This window comes from Anabrus simplex, chromosome 2 (genome assembly GCF_040414725.1).
Source record: "Anabrus simplex isolate iqAnaSimp1 chromosome 2, ASM4041472v1, whole genome shotgun sequence".
NCBI lineage: Eukaryota > Metazoa > Arthropoda > Insecta > Orthoptera > Tettigoniidae > Anabrus > Anabrus simplex.
Window position 1 is genome coordinate 1,238,645,976 of NC_090266.1, and position 13,912 is coordinate 1,238,659,887.

Here is a 13,912-nt window from a genome sequence, read left to right on the forward strand (position 1 = left end):
GTAGACCATATTGGATTTCAGATTATAAACAGTAAAATAAGAACAATAATATAGACCACCTTTCCAATACTTATCAGTCCTTATATTTAGGATAAAATCATTACATCTGGTGTTATAAGTTGGGACATGTTTCGCTTAACTGTCGTAAGCATCCTCAGCCAAAATAAACCTTAGCCTAAAGTTTGGTCAGGGCCCCGAACCAAGTGACCTTAAAGAACATGGTTCCCTAAGATCCGACGTTTACGTTAGAGACAATCAATAGCCTTAAAACTTCTAACAATGCTCAACATAGCTAAGAGTAAACACACTAAAGTTGTACTGATGGAGGTTAAAACATAAAACACAACATAGAGCCGATAGTGAAGTAAATAAAATCATACAGGATATCATATTGCTATCAGTCAATCAATAAAAATGTTTATACTTACTGTTACGGAGTTATCCGTGGAAAGCAGAGGTGAAAGAAGGTGCGTGCTGGAATGGGTCTAACTACAAGTTTTAAAGGTGAATTTAAAATTTAAATAAAGGTTATATTTTCAACAGATAACAACATTTAACAATTTTCACTAGGTGAAATAACAAAGAAAATCAGGTACAATGCAACTTTACAAAGAAAGCACAAGTTAAGGGGTCTTTCCAAATTCTGGGCTACGAGCCCAAATTCGTCAATCCTTGAGCTCTCAGCTCACAACCACAAAATACCAAAGGGCAGAACGCCCCTAATTACATGGAACCCTAGCTCCCAGCGATCAAAATGTCACACCTCCGCGAGGCACCTTTCAAAATACCAGAAAGAGCTGACCCGCTCTCATTCTTTCAAGCCTATTAAGAGGCCATAAACGGACTTTACTACAAACTGCCCTCAAGGCACACTTACAAATAAACAGGGGTAACTTGTACCCATTCTACTGGGCCTAAAAATAATAGGATAATTTAAATGGCCCTAAATGCAAAAGGAACTGAGGTGTGAGTTAGTACTCCTAAATACACATTTTAAAATCTAAGAGGCATTAGGCCGATTACACAGGGGCTAATCCCAATCTGTGGAGGCGACTAGTATACAAGATAAATTTAACACGTTAAGAAGGAAAAGAAAAACGGTTACGAGAACATAGTCGCCTCAAATTCAAAAATGAAGGGGAGCTCGAGAGGGTAAAGCACTCTCTATCCCTGATTTACAGTAGAAGATTGTAGTTTTTAGATAGACTGAAAAGGGATTTACATTTTAAAGAGATGGGTTACATATTAAAGGTTTCGAACCTTCCCCGCGAGTTAAACTGCTGAGCTAGCAAGAAAAGATGTTAAATGGCCATTACCTTGAAGATCTGTTGCCTGAAGAAAGAGGCTCTTCCCGCCTCCTGCTACATATCCACACACTAAGCTAGATGTTATTGAAGTGGCCCGGAGACCAGAAAATCAGCAGTTTTTATACCCTCGTGGAAGATTCGATACCTTTCCTGAATGAAACAGCCACACCCACAACCTTTTATTGGTCGGTTAAAATTTACACGTCAAAAATGAAGAAGAAACCTGTGATAGGTGGGAAATTAAATACAGAAATTATTGATTGGCTAGCTTCAAAATAGGCGGAAAGAAAGGGTTAATATTGCCAACCCACAAATGAAAGAATGAAATTTAGTAAAGAACAACCTTACGAAAACAAAAATTCCTTCACTTCGCACCAGGGTGCATGATCATAGTTTTTTAAGCAGTGACATCTATAAGAGAATGTACACACTTGCTGATCAGTGAGAAACAAAAACAAATCGAAATAAACACAGTGACATCTTCTGATAAACAGTTGAGTTGATTCTCTTTTTGAAGTTCAGAGTTTCTCCTGTAGAGGAGTTTCAATTGGCGCAAGATTTGAACTTGCGTCGTAGAGGTGTACCGCCTGGTACACTTACAAATGATTATTTTATGTTCGTTGGAATGAAGAAGGTAATTAGAATAGTCACTAGTTAAATCTCATCGTCGCCATAAGACCTATCTGTGTCGGTGCGACGTAAAGCCAGTAGCAAAAAAAAGTTAAATCTCATTCCATTGCATAGACATGAGTTAGGTGAAAAAATTACATATAGTAGTAACACATCACAGGATTGATCACGCATGAAACTGCGTACATATAGAGGTAAATACTGTATCCAGTTCCTTTAAACATAGGTTAAAGCTGAAAACATGTGTCCTCAAATTTCTACTGGGAGTTCAACAAAGTCATAGATGGAGAAAATAAGATGCAATGAGTGTGAATTGAAGTCTGAAAAGATGAAAGAGACAAGATGTACTCAATGCCTTGATCATTAGTGTGTCCAAAAAATGAGAGTCTAAGACCGCTTACCCCTTATGTTGGAAGAGCAGTGACCGGTCACCTTAGCCGCTCAAGGTGGTCTGGTAATCGTGTACCCGTTGCCACGTGTGTTGTATCGGCGTGCTTGCTTGGGCGGAGAGCAAGTCGGGACGGGAGGGTTACAAACCATTATTCTTCTCATTATTCCGTATTGAAAAATAGCTAATCACAAAGTTTACACAAGGAGTATTTTTAATACCACCTATTCAATACAATTTATTCTACTATTGTGTGGTTAAATACACATAGAAATTACCAGAATTTTAAAGGTACATGTTGCGCCCACTATTTATTGGGCTTCATCAGCCTCATTCAATCTTAAAACACACACTGGTCTAAGAAATCTTAACAAATTTATATAAAACGTATTGATGAACAATTTACAGGTGTTGATACTGTGGTTGCGTAATGATTACAGCACAAAAATATTGAATAAAACAGAACTTATACTAAAATCACTTTGAAAAACTAAAATGTTCGTCTAAAAGTAATTGTCACCCATTGGTTTTTTTAAATAATCCATGTCTGACACTGAAATGGATCTTTTTGATAAAAAGCTTGAACAATATATATCACGCTTGGAGAACAGAATATCAAAATCAAGGCTTCACAGGATAAGAACAATACAGTTAAAAGATACAGTATTTGATCAGGTTAGAGTCTAATATTTAAAATTAGGATGGAAAATACGTAGTCGAATTGGAGGCGGTATAGATTAAGACATCTTGGAAAGTTGGATATAAATCATAGTATGTCGAGAAGCGCTAAAAAAACATCAAAGAATTTGCCGAAAATGCTGCTAAAATTATCCAGGTATAAGAAGGTAGGTCAGACGACAATTTCATGGAACCAGAAAATGCCTCGTGTAGACGTGGATATCCGTAGTAAACAATGTTGTCATGGCAACATTGTTTCTTAGCGCTTCTCGACATACTATGATTTTTCTGATAACCAATACTGTGTACAATGAGATTTATTACATGTAATGTAACAGCCAACCAGGCAAATGAAAAGAACAAATATCTTAACCTAAAAGTAAAGGTCAATAGAATATCTGCGGACATTACATTTTTAAAAGAGTGCTTAAAGTATGGATTGGTTCCCAAGTTCTTGCAACATCTACAAGGAAAGAACATTTTATCCCCTAATCTACATAACGCCCAAAAGAAAATTAATACGATTTGGCTGGAAGTGAAATAAAAACACACTACAGGAAGAAATCACTCCTGAATTTGCATCTTTACAAAGTTCATCTAAAAACTTTGTCCAATATGTCCCCTGTAGAATGGGACTCTTTCTAAATTTGCTGACGATAAGGTGTCAGTCGCAATGAATAAAAAACAGGAAGTTTTAGATAACAAATTGATTTTTCTTAGAGAGTAAAAAAAGGAAATTGTCAAATCTTCCGTATCCACTAGAACACCATCTCCGTAATTCAATGTTGTTCCAAATACTGTGAATTCGTCCAATACTAACTTTTCAAACAGCGAAATGGACCTTTTGAACAAAGGTTTTAAATTCAACTGGCCGAACCGCAATAAAATCGATGATCTGGTTACCAACATTGCAGAAATCGAATATAATATTTCAAAACTTCCTATTGAACACTGAAACAAGGTGAAATATGATTTTAAAAAAGAAGCTCCCGTTCTTAACTAATGAAATAAATTCCAAGCCTCCTTTAAATCTTAACAAGCGAATAAAGAACAAAATCAAAAACAATAATGTAATAGTCACAAAGGCTCTACAACTGTATTATTGAACAGAGATGAATATATTAAAATAACTGAAGATTTCTTATCCACCAATACTTGCAAACTAAGCGATAAGGATCCCACTTTAAAGATCCAACGTGGTTTAAAAAACTTGCTGAAAAATTTGTCTTTTCTCTTTCAAGAGCATGAACAACAAAAGCTCACTATTATGAATCCCAGGTTACCTACGGCCAAATCTGTTCCGAGCTGTGTAGCGGAGAGATGGTGTGAATGACATTAGTAGATAAATACGTCTGAATGGCATCTTTAAAAGTAGGAAAAATCACAATATGAAGATAAAGTAGGAATTCGAGAGGACAAATTGGGGCAAATATTCATTTATAGGAAGGGGTGTTAGTGATTGGAATAACTTACCAAGGAAGATGTTCAATAAATTTCCATTTTCTTTGAAATAATTTAAGAAAAGGCTAGGAAAACAACAGATAGGGAATTGCCACGTGGGCGACTGCCCTAAATGCAGATCAGTATTGATTGATTGAAGCCCTACCGAAAATACATAAAACAGAGGTACGAATGCGCCCTATTATAAACTGTCGAAATAGTCCCACCTACAAGGTTTCTAAATTTCTACAACGCCTTTTAAATAGCCATTATAAATTCAATAATGAAACCTACATTAAGAATTCAGTTGATTTTTGTAATAAACTTTCTAAATTTAAGTCACATTACAATCATGTTATGATTTCGTATGATGTCGCCAATATGTATACAAGTATACCAGTAAATGAAACTAACTTCTTGAAACAGAACACTATAAGTAAATGTGAAATAGATGAATTGATGAAATTGCTAAAATTTTTCTAAACAACAACTTCTTTACCAGCACATTTAATAACAATATATATCGACAGATGGGACTGGCGATGGGCGACCCGATATCTGGAATTGTTGCAAACATTTTTATGGATCACCTGGAGACTAATAAGATAATAAAATCAATGGTTTACAGCTTTGGCTCAGATACGTCAATGACACATGCCATAATAATAGTGATAACATCTTAATGACCTTGACTGCAACATTTGGTTCACTAATGAGTGAAGTCTTTAAACTTCTTTGACCTAAACTTGACCAGAGCCAATGATAATTTTATTTTTCAAATTTACAGAAAGCCCTCCGCTGCTCCTTTGACAATAAAGAACGAGTCCTTACACCCTCAATCTCAAAAACATGTAAATTTCTACAGTTTAGTTTATTGAGCATGAAATGTTCCACTATCTCCTTCTAACCGGAAAAAAGAATTCGGTTACATAAAAGAACTAGCAAAACTTAACGGTTTTAAACCTCACCTGATCAATAAGATTATTGGTAAAGTGAAATAAAAAAATGCCACAAATTTAAGTTCTGATAAGCCCAAAAGAATAAACACTGCCACCTTCACTTTCACTAACCCGGCTATATACAGCATTACTAACCCGTAAAAAGGAGCATAATTTCAGAATCGCCTACCGAACTCGTAATACTAATCGGAACATATTTTTTATTCCATCTCGGTAAATGCTTCTCAGGGCAAATTTTCAAATTTTGATATTTACAGACTTAAATGCCCGCAGTGCGAATTTTCTTATATTGGGCAAACTGGCCGTAGTTTTAGAACTAGATACTTGGAACATTACAATGCCTTAAAGCATAAAAAATACTCGGCTATTAGCAACCATGTGAGGGATTCTGGCCACAATTATTGTACAATAATTGAACAGGACATTCACATTATTAAATATGTAAATAAAAGCAACTTAGTGACCTGATTTGAAAATACTTACTTTTTTTTTGATCAACACTTTAATAATAATAATTTGAATGATGTCCCCGAGAACAATAGCCCGATAATTGATTAAGTCCCCAAATTACTTGCTAATTTTGATATAAATCCTAATAATTTCATGAAAATTTTCAATTATAAACCTTTAAATATCCCTCCGGTTGTAATAACAGCTTCCACCTAATTCCCTCCTCATGCCATAACTCCGCCGCCAACTTCTAGCGCTCTCATTGTTGCGCCTACCCCTCCCCTCCCGACTTGCTCTCCGCTCAAGCAAGCACGCCGATGCAACACACGTAGCAACGGGCAGACGATAACCAGACCACCTTGAGCGGCTAAGGTGACCGGTCACTGCTCTTCCAACATAAGGGGTAAGCGGTCTTAGACACTTATTTTTTGGACACACTAATTTTCATGGCATTGAGTACATCGATTCTCTTTCATTTTTTCAGACTTCAATTCACGCTCATTGCGTCTTATTTTCTCCATCTGCCTCTATATGTACGCAGTTTCATGCGTGATCAATCCTGTGATGTGTTATTACTCCATTAGTCAACTACTATATGTGATTTTTTTCACCTGACTCATGTCTATGCAATGGAATGAAATTTAACTAGTGACTATTTTAATTACCTTCTTCATTCCAACGAACATAAAATAATCATTTATATGTATGAACATTTTTATTGATTGACTGATAGCAATATGATATCCTGTATGATTTTGTTTACTTCACTATCAGCTCTATGTTGTGTTTTATGTTTTAACCTCCATCAGTACAACTTTAGTGTGTATACTCTTAGCTATGTTGAGCATTGTTAGAAGTTTTAAGGCTATTGATTGTCTCTAATGTGAACATCGGATCTTAGGGAACCATGTTCTTTAAGGTCACTTGGGTCGGGCCCCTGACCAAACTTTAGGCTAAGGTTTATTTTGGCTGAGGATGCTTACGACAGTTAAGCGAAACATGTCCCAACTTATAACACCAGATGTAATGTTTTTATCCTAAATATAAGGAATGATAAGTATTGGAAAGGTGGTGTATATTATTGCTCTTAATTTAATGTTTATAACATTAGTGTTCGTAAAGATTTCCGGCACAGATGTATGTACATGCTCAACTGTTTTTGCTAAAGTTGTTTTCATCGCCCTTTAAATAAAAAAAATGAGATGCCTACGCATCTTGGGCTAACATTTTTGTGTAACTTGTCTTAAATTCGCATTGGAAATTATTCCTGCAATTGTTAGTTATTTCCTGCTGGTCGGAAATGTGCACAGTATATATATTCAAGTAAAAGGAACTGTTATTATTGAAACTATCACTTCCCTTAACTATATTTGTCATTGACACACTCTACATTCCCGGAACCCTATGGCCTTATTTTTCAATGTGTATGCCTGCTATAATAACAGTGTTTTAATTATTATTCTTGCTGTCTTCATGGTGTGGGTTACTGTACTCGCGTCCTGGTTTGTAAACCATGGGCAACGGCTGAGTGGCCTAGTAAGTGGTCCTGAGAGTCGGGATACCAGTTGCTACGGAATAGGAGTGGGCATCTCGGACATATTCTGAGTCATGGCCTTCCTTGTGCTCAGGCGGCTAGGGCTATAGAATCCACCGTTGTCCTTAACCCGTTAGAGGAGAGATCCTCATTTGGACTAAGTGTAAGTAGGGTAGCATCCTGCTTCATGAATTTACCGAGCTCAGAACATGTTAAGCAAGCTTCGGACCTATGGGAGTAATGGAGTCCCACTCCCATTTGACAGGCAAGGGACTCCTTGGAAACAACTTGGCAAACGAAATGGAATTCGATGGGGAGCTATCAATATTAATAGGGCTTATGGAAGGAAGGAAGGAAGGAAGGAAGGAAGGAAGGAAGGAAGGAAAGAAGTAGAACTGGCTGAGTCAGCAAGGAGGATGCTTCTGGATGTGCTACGAATAAGTGATATTCGGGTAAGGGGAGATAACGAGGAAGAGATAGATTATAAAGTGTACTTGACGGGTGTTACAAAGGGATGGGCTTAGTCTGCGGTAGAGGTATTTATTAGGAATACTATTACACGCAACATAGTTTCTGTTAGGCATGTAAACAAGCGAATGATGTGGGTAGATTTATCAGTTGGAGAATTAGGACGAGAATTCTCTCAGTTTACAAAGGAAAATTTAATATGTCCTATTCAATACATAATATATATCCATCATTAGATGGTGTAATAATAGTCAAACATGTTTCGACTCGTTTGAGCCATCTTCAGTGGAAAAAAAGGGGGGTTAAGTTATTTACATAATTGATGTTAAGAAATGTGTTGAAACCTAATGGAGAAAAGAATGAAAACACATGAGAACATCTTTGAAACAAAGAATAGGTGAATAAGGGAAGGTTGTGGACCTCTTAGTCTAAAACTGCGGTGTGTTATAATTAAAAGATAGGACGAAATCACTGTGCTAAAAAATCCAAATTGACAGTCTGACTCCATTGATTCACCATCACAAATAGTTAAGAGGGGAGTGAAAAGCTTAAGGTGTTAAGGTTGAGAGGAAACATATGCCAGGTAAAATGTGTGTGGCATATAGTGGAAAACCACCAATGAAGTTCAAATATTTGAATAAATGTACTCTCAAAAGGCCTGATCTTCAGGAATTTTCGCGGTCCTGTTCTCAATGATCGTGTCCAATGTTGGCTAGGTGTGTTTGTCTTATTTTTAAATAGTCAGGAGGGCAGCGAAAAATTGAGAAGCTATGTTAGTGAAGATAACAGATGCCAGGTAAAATGTATGTGGTACATAGTGGAAACCACCAATGAAGTTCAAATCTGTAATGGAAGAAATTATTATTCCATCTAATCATAGATATATGTTATTTATTGAATAGGACATATTCAGTTTTCCTTTGTAAAGTGGAAACCGTCAATATGGAATTATTCTAATATCGTGTAATTGTCTCAGTGTAGTATTCACCATGTGAGGGTGCAAATGAGGATGACGTTGACAAATTTTATGAAGCATTGAGTGACATCATAGTCAGGGTCAACAGCAAGGATAGTATTGTTCTATTGGGCGATTTCAATCTGTGAGTTAGAAATAGAACTGAAGGATACGAAAGGGTGATTGGTAAATGTGGGGAAGATAAGCAAGCTAATAGGAATGGAAAGCGTCTGCTTTACTTCTGTGCTAGTATGGGTTTAGCAGTTACGAATACATTCTTTAAGCGTAAGGCTATTCACCGCTACACATGGGAGGCTGGGAGTACCAGATCCGTAATAGACTATATCTTAACTGACTTCGAATTCAGGAAATCTGTTAGGAATGTACAGGTTTTTGGGGGATTTTTCAATGTAACAGTCAACTATCCCTAGATCTAGGATAGAGAAAGTGAAATCTGTCTGCAAACGAATAAGGGTAGAAAATCTCCAGGAGGAGGAATGTAGACAGAAGTATATGGATATAATTATTGAGAAGTTTGGAACAGATGACAGTAAGCAGTTTCAGGATATAGAAAGAGAAAGGGTGGCATACAGGGATGCTGTAGTAGAAACAGCAAGGGAATGCGTAGGAATAACTGTGTGTAAAGGTGGGAAAAAGCGAACAACTTGGTGGAATGATGAAGTGAGAGCAACTTGTATATGTAAAAAGAAGGCTTATCGGAAATGGCTCCAAACAAGGGCTTTATGCAGACAGGGAATTGTACATAGATGAAAGAAACAGAGCGAAACGAATAGTTGTTGAATCCAAAAAGAAGTCGTGGGAAGATTTTGGTAATAACCTGGAAAGGCTAGGTCAAGCAGCAGAAAAACCAGTCTGGACAGTAATAAAGAATCTTAGGAAGGGTGGGAAGAAGGAAATGAAGAGTGTTTTGGGTAATTCATGTGAACTCATAATAGATCCCAGGGAATCACTGCAATGGTGGAGGGAATATTTTGAAAATCTTCTCAACGTAAAAGGAAATCTTCATGGTATTGTCGCTAACAACAGAGCTCATGGGGAGGAGGAAAATGATGTTGGTGAAATTACGATTGAAAAAGTGGAAAGGATGGTAAATTAACTCCATTGTCATTTGACCCATTACAATCGGGCTTTAAGAAAGGGTACAGCTCTGCCACGGCTCTCCTTAAAGTGACAGAAGACATCAGACTAGCTATGGAACAATAAGTTACAGTACTAATGTTACTGGATTTCAGTGGTGCATTTGATACAATAGACTTACAACTACTAATTAAGAAAATGGAATCTTGCTTGTTTGACCCTTTAGTACTGAAGTTTTTTACGTCATTTTTGAAGGATCAGAGGCAGCGAGTGATAACTCGCGAAAGAAATTCAGAACGGCATACAGGGAAAGTTGGCATGCCACAAGGACCGTTGCTTTTTACATTGTATATCAATGACATTTCATCTTCTCTAAAAACGTGTAATTATCACCTATATGCTGAAGATCTCCAAATTTATTACCATTGCAGCTTAAGCGAATTACCAAACACAGTAAAATGCATAAATGATGACATGATAAAACTCAGTGAATATGCTCTTGCAAACAGACTTCTCATAAATCCATCAAAATCGCGAGCTATCATTGTCGGTTTCCAGAAGCTCCTACACAAGATCAGCGATTCGATCATTCCTCCTCCACAAATAAATAATAGCACAATCCCGTACAGTAAAACGGTGAGAAATCTTGGTTCGACTATGACCGAAACTCTAAATTGGGCAGAACATATCAAAAACGTAAGTCAGAAGGTGTTTGCTACTCTACACCCACTGAAATTAAATAAATACCACTAAATATGCGGCAAAGATTAACACAGACCCTAATTCTTCCTATTCTTGACTATTGTGATGTAATCTTGGTAGACGCTACTAAAGAACAAACTAGGAAACTGCAGCGTATAATGAATTGTTGCCTTACATTCATTTTTAACCTAAGGTATGATGTGCATATTACTCCTTATTATCAAGCACTGCACTGGTTAAAACCTGTTAAGAGACGTGAATATCATATACTTGTCTTAATACACAAACTCCTGCATAGTAACTCCCCCCAGTATACTTCATCTGAACTTCACTTCCTCCCTTCCATAACCGTAACACTCGCTCGGGCTCCACTCTAGCTATTCCTATTCACCACTCTTCTGTGTATAATAAATCTTTTATTGTGATCGGTTCCAGGCTTTGGAATTCCCTGTCAGTAAGTGTCAGGGGCATTGTCTCTTTCCTCAAATTTAAAATATCTTGCGGATACTTCCTGTTGAGAGTTACCGATTGAAGTGTGTATTGTGTGCGTGTGATTGGTAATTGTAAAATTAAAAATTGTTTCTCTTAGTTTTATATAATGTAAACATGAGGGTAGTTGATAAGTGTGTACATTGTAAGTGTGTGTGCAAGTGTCTGTGCGAGATAGAAAAGAGGACTGAATCAGCAGGCTAATAAGCTGCATATTGTGTGGGTGTGTAACTTTAGCTTAATTTAGGAAATAGTGTAAGTAGTATAATTAGTAATAGGCAGTCTTAATATTATTTGTTGTATTGTGGCTAAGTATAAGAAAGGGCCGTGTGCCCTAACTTTGCCACATGAAAGAAGCCATAATAAATATATAAATAAATAAATAAATAAATAAATAAATAAATAAATAAATAAATAAATAAATAAAACAGCAGGAATAGATGAAATTGGACCTAAAATTGTGAAGTATAGTGGGAAGACAGGGGTTGAAATGGCCTAATAGAATAATAAGACTAGCATGAAGTGTTGGTAAGGTACCTTCAGATTGGACAAAAGCGGTAATTGCACCTATCTATAAGCAAGGGAACAGGAAGGATTGCAACAACTATCGAGGTATTTCTTTGATTAGTATACCAGGCAAAGTATTCACTGGCATCTTGGAAGGGTGGGTGCGATCAGTGGTTAAGAGGAAGTTGGGTGAAAACCATTGTGGTTTCAGACCACAGGGGAGCTGTCAGGATCAGGTTTTCAGTATGTGCCAGGTAATTGAAAAATGCTACGAGAGGAATTGACAGTTATGTTTATGTTTCATAGATCTAGAGAAAGCATATGACAGGGTACTGAGGGAAAAGATGTTCGCCATAGTAGGAGACTATGGGATTAAGGGTAAAGTATTGAAATCAATCAAAGGCATTTATGTTGACAATTGGGCTGCAGTGAGAATTGATGGTAGAATGAGTTCTTGCTTCAGGGTACTTACAGGGTTTAGACAAGGCTTTGTTGTTCGTAGTTTACATGGATCATCTGCTGAAACCTATAAAGTGGCAGGGAGGGATTCACTTAGGTGGAAATGTAGTAAGCAGTCTGGCCTATGCTGACGACTTGGTCTTAATGGAAGTTTGTGCCGAAAGCCTGCAGTCTAATATCTTGCAACTTGAAAATAGGTGCAATGAGTATGGTATGAAAATTAGCCTTTCGAAGACTAAATTGATGTCGGTAGGTAAGAAATGCAACAGAATTGAATGTCAGATTGGTGATACAAAGGTAGAACAGGTCGATAGTTTCAAGTATTTAGGTTGTGTGTTCTTCCAGGATGGTGATATAGTAAGTGAGATTGGTCTGTTTTCAGACCAACTTTGCTTTACGGGAGCGAAAGCTGGGTGGACTCAGGATATCTTATTCTCATGAGTTAGAAGTAACAGGCATGAATGTAGTGAGAATGATTGCTGGAACAAACAGGTGGGAACAATGGCAGGAGGGTACTCAGAATCAGGAGATAAAGGCTAATGTAGGAATGAACTCGATGGTTGAAGCTGTACGCATGAATTGGCGTCGGTAGTGGGGTCGTGCGAGGCGAATGGAGGAGGATAATGGACTCTGTTATAGAGGGCAAGAGAAGTAGAGGAAGACCAAGGCGACGATGGTTAGAGTCAGTTTGTAACAATTTAAAGATAAGAGGTATAGAATTAAATGAGGCCACAGCACTAGTTGCAAATAGAGGTTTGTTGTGACATTTAGTAAATTCACAGAGGCTTGCAGACTGAACGCTGAAAGGCATAACGGTGTATATTGATGTATATATGTTGCTCTCAAGTATCGAACTCGGACTTGTATCATGTGCATTTGCCTTCCTTTGTGTCCATGCGTAGTGTACCCGTAAAAATGAGTTCATATCTTTAAGGCGCTTGATATTAAATTAACGAGTATGATTCTTAACCTAGGGAGTGGCTTTATCATCGGAGCTGGTTCAGAGAGAGGTATAGTTATCAATTTGAGAGATTCTTTTGATAAATTGAGTTTATTGATCATCAAAAGCAAGTTCATTTCACCTTCGTACAGCAGCGTGGAAGTGTCGTGGCTGGTTGGTACCTCCAAGTCCTGGGATGGTGCTGGACATCGACTGGACAGGGACCACACCTGCTCGGATGAGGAGTTCTGGAATGTCTGGAGGTTCTGGAAATGTCTCGACGTTCTGGAATGTCTTGAAGGTTGGCACACGTTCCTGGGTTGGATTCGAGGCGTAATTCACACTTGAATTTCCTGCACGGCACTCCACACATTCAGGGCTCTGTCTGAACAGATATGACCTTTTAATTATGGTTACTGCACTCTAGATATTAAATCAAAACGTTCTGGAATAATCACTTGAAGAACAAGTACTGGTAGAAATGCAAGTTCATAATGCAAGCTCACTGTAAGTCAGAATGTTCTAGAGGATTACTGTCACTGCAGTCCTAAACGCATAGTTCTGAAGATTTAAAACATGTTCGCAATGCACTGAATAAGTAGCACTCGGAAACTGTCCTGTTCCGTCAATAGGCGAAGTGAATAGCCATTAAAGAAAATAATATTTGAAAGAAAAAAGTCTGACTTCATAAATTATGGATCACTCAAAATACTGGAAAGTTCTAGGCTTTCTGGGAACGCGATATGCATATTCTGAATTGTCACAGTCTTTAAGAATCAAAACATAAGTCCCTGTGCAGCACTTGGAAAGTATTGCATATTTCACAATTAAACGTAATGTTGAATGTCCCCTAAGTTTCATAGTCTTTACAAGGCGTAAATTCAATGAGGCACTTGAGAAAACAAGTC

General features: G+C 37.4%; 1 protein-coding gene across 4 annotated transcripts in view; it reads left to right on the forward strand.

Moving 5' to 3' along the window:
- LOC136863422 (32 kDa beta-galactoside-binding lectin) overlaps window positions 1-13,912 on the forward strand; it is a 297,029-nt gene that overhangs the window by 255,913 nt on the left and 27,204 nt on the right. The gene's annotated exons all lie outside the window — the stretch shown is intronic.